The sequence below is a fragment of the Drosophila kikkawai genome, chromosome 3L (genome assembly GCF_030179895.1).
Source record: "Drosophila kikkawai strain 14028-0561.14 chromosome 3L, DkikHiC1v2, whole genome shotgun sequence".
Taxonomy (NCBI): domain Eukaryota; kingdom Metazoa; phylum Arthropoda; class Insecta; order Diptera; family Drosophilidae; genus Drosophila; species Drosophila kikkawai.
The window spans coordinates 8,675,455-8,682,307 of NC_091730.1; the positions used below are offsets into that span (position 1 = coordinate 8,675,455).

The 6,853-nt window shown below is 38.9% G+C and overlaps 1 non-coding gene across 1 annotated transcript; it reads left to right on the forward strand.

Moving 5' to 3' along the window:
- Nucleotides 1–744: 744 nt before the first annotated feature.
- Nucleotides 745–840, forward strand: TRNAI-UAU (transfer RNA isoleucine (anticodon UAU)). Its single transcript has 2 exons — nt 745–782; nt 805–840. It is a non-coding gene; the product is annotated as a tRNA-Ile (tRNA).
- The last annotated feature ends 6,013 nt before the right edge of the window (nt 841–6,853 follow it).

The following is a 6,853-nucleotide window of genomic DNA, read 5'->3' on the forward strand; positions in this document are numbered from 1 at the left end:
GCTAACAGTTTTTTCAATGCTCTTTTACATTTTTTTCAGATCTTTTCGAAAATTGTAGTTTATGTACAATAATATTATATGTACATTAAAGTATTTAAAGTTTTAATATTGCATTTTAATTTACTTAAATGTTTAATTAATATATTAAGGTACATAAGGGAGAATCCAAGTCTTATGAAGCTTAATTTAATTATTATTAATTTAATTTCCAAAAATTATATTTTCTATATAATTGTTGCATAATAATGAAAAACTCTTGCAATATTTTTGGAAAGATAAACAATATTGTGCTTAAAAATAATTGAATACATTTTTTATTTTAAGTTTACCCAAATTATTTCTTTTGTTTTACACTGAAACTTTAAATTATTAACTTATTGCATAAATTTGCAAACTAAAAATAAATGCCAAACAGTTTAAATATTTTTTTAAATGTTAAATAAAACTTTAAGTATGTAAGTATTGATCTTAAAAATATTTAATATTTTCTTTGCATAAAATATGTAAACAAAACTTAAATTTTAAGCTGTACTTAATTCAAAATAGTATAGCAAAAGCCACTTTCAAGTTGCTGATAAGCGTTACTTAATTAAAGCAGAAATATAACCCTTGCAGCGATGCAGGTGTTTGGTCATAGAAAGTGCGTTGGAGTGCGCTTGAAAGAGAAAGTTGGGGAGAGAGCTTAAAGGATATCAGATTGTCCTATTTCGCACTCCTTGAGCTTTTGGCGGCGCCCGGGCAACAGCTCCAGTGGCGCAATTGGTTAGCGCACGGTACTTATAATCAGTATTCAGTGTATGAGCTATGCCGGGGTTGTGAGTTCGAGCCTCACCTGGAGCAGGTCGCTTTGGGACTTTTGTTTTTGGCTTCACTCTCTATTTTTTAATGGGGTATTTAGTTTAAGCACGTTTTGGTGATTAATAGGTTTGACGGGGGTTTCTATAAACAAAAAGGAGTAAAATAAAAGTCTCACTGAGCAGAATTTCTTATTAAAAATTATAAATCCAATTTTCTATTAAATTGCTAATACGACCATCACAGAATGAGTGATTTACTCAAAATCTTTAATATTTATGAGTTCAGAAATGCAGATGGCTTAGCGAACACTTGGCCATTGCTTGTAAACATTTCAGAAATCTGTCAAAAAATATGTTTACCAAAAATCTGGGGCCAAGAAACACTCCCTCTCACACTCCCTCTCGAGGAAAAGCCAAGTTTCCCGATTGCCAGACGACGACGGGCCAAAGTTTGTTTGAAAATTCAACAAAAGTGCCCCGGACTAAACATGATAATCATATCTCTCTGGCCATATGGATATGCAGATCTTGGACCGTTCGAGCTGTGGAAAAGGAGCAATTAATCACTGAGAAATCGAACAGTATCCACTCCGGCGAGTCTAGGCACATAAATAATTTTTACGATCTCCTCGCGCCTAAGTCAATTGAAATTATGAACAGATCTTGCAGCAGGGGCCGAAAAAAAATCTAAACAACAATCCCAAAACGCCAAACAGATGCGGCCACAAGAAGGTGTTGAAAAAGAGATCTCCTCTTCGTTTGTCAGAGGATCGGCAGGGAGTGGGAGTGGGCATGGGGCTAGGGATGGGGTGTTGCGGTGTTGTGGGCGTTGTGGAGTGCCGAGTGTTTGGAGTGAAGAAGTCAATAAAAACCAAGCAGCAAGAGCTATAGCTATGGGATCTATGGATGTGGCTATATATCCGAAAGCCGGAGCAAAGCGCAGCCAGCCAATGCCAATAAAATGTTTGCAGTCCGGCGGCTGATTTGTTTACACAGCATCGATGACGATGATGACGACGAAGACTCTTCGTCTGCATAGTGGATCAAAGTATATAAAATATATTTAAATACATCAATTATAAATGTTACATTTAAATTAAAATTGCATTTTTACAAGCAGAAGACTTGTCAAATCTGATTTTTCCAGTACAATTTTATTTAGTTAAGCTTCAATTAACCAATTAAAAAATATATAGATCCCAATCCAGTGTATATTTCACGCAGTACTTGGCATATTTTCCGAGCAGCTGCAGTCGATTGCCCTCCAAGTTCCAACGGTCCGGCAAACACTTTGGTGGTCCTACCAGCTGGAATGGGTAACAGTAAGGGGTATCCAAGGGATCAGCGGATGAGGAGAGAGCCTTGGCCCTTGGGGCTCACTTTGCCTCGGTTTTTTTATATAGTTTTTTTTTCAGAGTGGGTAGGCGTGCGGAATTTTAAACAAATATTTACACAGCCGAAACTTTTTCGGGCAGATGCAGATGCCAAGCTGCCCATCCGGAGGCAGCATAATCATGATGGTATCGCGGGATCTGGATTCGGGATCGGATCGAAACGGATCGGATTGGGATTTGTATTGAAATCGGCTCCAACTGTGTTCGTTATGTGTGTGTGTTTACAGCTGCCATATTTGGGGCAACATTTATGCAAAATAAACAACACATGCACACTCGAGGGCAGACTCTTTCCTTTCCTCCTTCCGAGGGCAGCAATTGATTTGGAACAGACCACCCAGCACATCAGCTCACACGTACCGGAACGGAACGAACGGATCGGTTCGGATCGGATCGGAATGGAATGGATTCACGGATCCGCCCGCAATATGATCGCTTGGAGGAAGGGTAAGGGTATCCTCATCTGCATATCGGGCGGAGTTTGCGGTTGGGCGGTCGCCGCGTCTGACACTCGTGTTCTGCTTCGTGTTCTCCAGGTTGTTTATTTATGAGGATGAGGATGAGGTGTTTGGCAGCCCCAAAAAATAAGCTGAGAAAAATTACGGGGAACTTTTGAACTTTAATAAAAAATGGGAACTCAAGAAGATACAGAAATATAAGTTTATAAGTGAAATACTTAATTGAAATATTTCATTATTTTGTTAAACATATTTTGAAATATATTGAAAGCAAAGTGATCAAGAAAGGAAGCATTTTAAAAACGTTTTATCTGTAATAAATATTTTGTATTACCTTGATGTATCCTTTTAAATTCACAAATATTTCTTTCTGTGCACTTTCCCTTACTTTCTGCGTGGGCCCGAAAAAAGAAGTGAGAATTAGGCCAATTAGTGGCTCTTCCTGGCTCTGGGACATGGCTAAGATCGGTGTATCTGGCGTATCTGGTATATCTGGCTAACATCAGCTTGCGGCGTCTGTGGCTACGGCGGCATGTTTGTGTCTTTTAACACTAATTGCAGCGCGCGGTGCGTTGCATCTCAAGTGGAAGTGGTGGTGGCCACCATCAGACCCATGCTCATCCTCCATCTCAACACCTTTTCGTGTGTGTGTGTGTGCTAACGAAGGTGTTCGTTCTTCTGGAAGTGTGAAAAACCGGGAGGTGGATGCCATTCGAAAGTCAAAACGATTTGCTTAAACATTAAGAATTTTTTTTGTCATGGGAATGAAAATTCAATTTGGCTTTGCAATCGAAATATTTCAATTACGGCCATTAATTAAGGTTTAATGCCTTGAATTACGCCCAAGTGCTTTTGCCTTAAATTATTGGCCTGCATTAACATAATTACCTTGATCATTTATTTTTAATTTTTGTGAGTTTACTGGGGGGCTATAAATAAAGTGGGGAGAGACTGGAGAGTTTAAGTGCAATTATAAAGAACAATCAAATAAATTCTTTTCGGAAGCTGCTGCAGCTTTCCAGCTGAGAATTTTCCAGCACATAGGTATTTTCCAGAGTTCGAGGTATGTGTGTCTGTGCGGGTGAAACCCAGGTGCACTTTCATCTAATGAACGTGCCCGCCCCAGCCTTGTTCGCTCCCGAGGTGCCAAGTAAAAAAAAAAACGCCAATAAGTCACGCCCAGATCGCAGATGTGAGGTTGAACTGAACTCGAAGCCCCCTGGTGGAATCGCAAACGCTGACGCACGCGCTTACGTCAATTTTTGTTGTCGCAACGCATAGCTAGACATGTCATTTGTTGGTTAATTATATGCAACTGCAATGTGCTATAGAGTACACCAAACAAAAAGGTGATGGTTAAATTTTAGCATTAAAATAAAAGCAGGTTAAATAGCCAAGAGTTAAGCTTAAAGGGGAGCATAGAAAGGTAAGGTGTTTTACAAACTTCGGACTCTCATACACTATATTTTTCCCCAGTGCAACAATTACTGACGAGCAACCGCAAAAGTTCAGTAAAGTGCAACACGCAACGACAATTCAACGAGCACCCAGCAAATCCGCATTCAAAAAGCTCCAAATTTATTTATTATTTTTCTTTTTTTTAACCAAAAACGGTAGCAACTCACACGAGAGCTAAGCTAAAAAGCAAAAGCAACTGGCACACGAGCAACATGTGCAGGCAGCAACGGCAACAGGCAACAACCACTACAATATGCCATTGTTAATTGCATGACATAATCCCAGCGCTAATACCAAACCGAAAACTCAATCGAAAATGGCCAAAACAACGGTTAAAACAACAACAATGGTGGCAAACTTAAAATCAAAGCAGACAAATTGCCGCAACTCCAAATAAAAATAAAACTAAAACAAGGGAAAAAAAAACTAAAAACCCATTACTCTGCTCGGTGTCTGTGCCTTTTAATTGCTTAACTATTGGCCGGCGGCAATTGTTAATAAACAATTAGAGAATTTGCATTGCCTGAGATCCAGATATATGGCTATAGATACAGCCACAGCCACAGCTAACAGATACAGATACAGATACCGATCTTGATCGGCGACATAAAGCTAATTCGAGTGACGGACTGGCCAATCAACTGGTGACGATCGACGCTGGTGGCCCAGACTGAGACTCAGAGTCAGAACGGCGGCTAAAATCCAACAAAAGTGTAAGAGGCGGTGGAAACGACGGCGTTTCGACAACTTTGTCTCAATTTAGACACACGACGGGCTTCAATTACCATCGAGACTGGAAGTGCTATACGGTAAGGTCTTGGGATAAGGAAATGTTAGAGAAATCAAGATTGAAATAAGTTAAAAATCGAAAGTAACTGAAAGTATAAGAAAAGTTAATAGTAAATAGAATTATAGTTCCTATACCTTTAGTATATTTTTATAAAATTATTAACTTTCATAATCCCAGTTCAAAAGTATTTAAAAAGTAATTTTAAATTCCTTTACCATGACTATTAAGCATCTCTATTTACTCCTCAGCTTAGCTGTGAGCTCTTCCTAGGAGCTTAAGTAATTTAATCTTCTCCCCAGTGAAACCCCTTGAATCATTCCTTATATCAGGGTCGGACTGTCCATATGCTAAGTTTGCTGACAAATGCCATATAAACAAATAAACGCGCTCGATTTCATTAGCGCGCCGAAGCGATGGACGGATGAATGGATGGGCAGCTGGGCTGGAAATGGGAACGGATGAGGGATGGTGAGCTGGGAATGGGAAATGGGAAATGGGAATGGGTAAAGTCCGAAGCGCATTCCGCATCTGCTCGCGAGCCAATTGGGAGGCACATTTCGGGGCACAGATCTCACTGGGCTGCTGCTGTTTGCACAGATGTTCATTATTCGAATTTTACGTTTTTACGTAAATTTGATGAAAACGTTTTCGGTGTGTGTGAATATTTCATTGAAGATCAGGGGATCAGGGGATCAGGGGTGGTCAGTAGGTGGCGCTTTGGAAAAAATACAACAGATCGCAGATGTGATGTCGCACTTATACAGGCGCAAAAGCTCAGTTATTTGATTGATGTTTTTCAGTTGCAGCTGCGGTGGCAAGTGCACTGTAGAAAATATTAGAGAGGCTTTAAAATATGAGCATCTACAGCTTTTCAAAAACATTAATAATGTGTTTACAAATGACAATTTTTAAAAATTTATTAAATGATTTGTAGTATGATCTACCAATGAAAAGTAGCAATCAATTGATTAAATATGACCTTTGGGTGTTTTGTATTTAAATTTCAAAGCTACATTTTATTTTAATAAAATAAAAATGGTAATCATTTGAATTTTAGTAGTCTCTTCTTAATATTTTTTATATTTTCAATCCAAAATTGTTCCTTATAAATTAAAGTACTTAAACTTTCTATAAATATTTCTGAAAACCTAGTTTATAGAGCTAATTTTTTCTGTTATTTTATTTATTAATTTTTTTCTTCTCTCTGCAAAAAAACAGAAGTAGGTTGCCCCATCTGCTGGCCCCTTCCGATGACGACGATGATGATGTTGTTGACGTTGATGCGCCACAGAGTCCGTCCACTACCACCGACCCCTGTCCGGTCTGGCCTCCCTTGCCTTTTACCTCCTCATTTGGAAGGGGAAAAACTGAAAAACGGCTATTAACTGCAGTTTGTCTACCGAACATATGGAACTTCTGGTCGCAGTTCGCTTTGATCGTATCTCTGCCAAATGTTTTCGTTGGCACCGACTTCACTGGGTCACCAACACACACCATGGGCGTTCACCAAGCAATTAGTGTGCAAAATTTTCAAGACATTTTGGGGTTACTCAAACGAATCGATGAAAAATTATCTCAAAATCGATTGAAGGGTGGATCTATAATATATATAATTCCAACATATATTTAACTTTTATAAATAGTTTATGGTACAAACCCTCAATGACCCCTTGACTCTTTTGGCAAAAATCTAAAACAAATTCAATTTGTTTGCCGTCTCGTTCGATTCCACCCTCTGGCTTTTCCATGTTTTCATTTTTTTTGTGCGGAAAATTGGCAATGTTATTAAGTTTTTGACCCGCTATAAAAGTAAACAATAAATATATATAGCTCGCTGCAATTTGGCAGACACTCAAGAACGCATTGGAAATGTTTACGCTAATGGCGGCCACGTACGACACGTGTTAGGGATCGAACGGAAGGGTTAAACTTCCAGCCATTACGGTGAACGGTCCC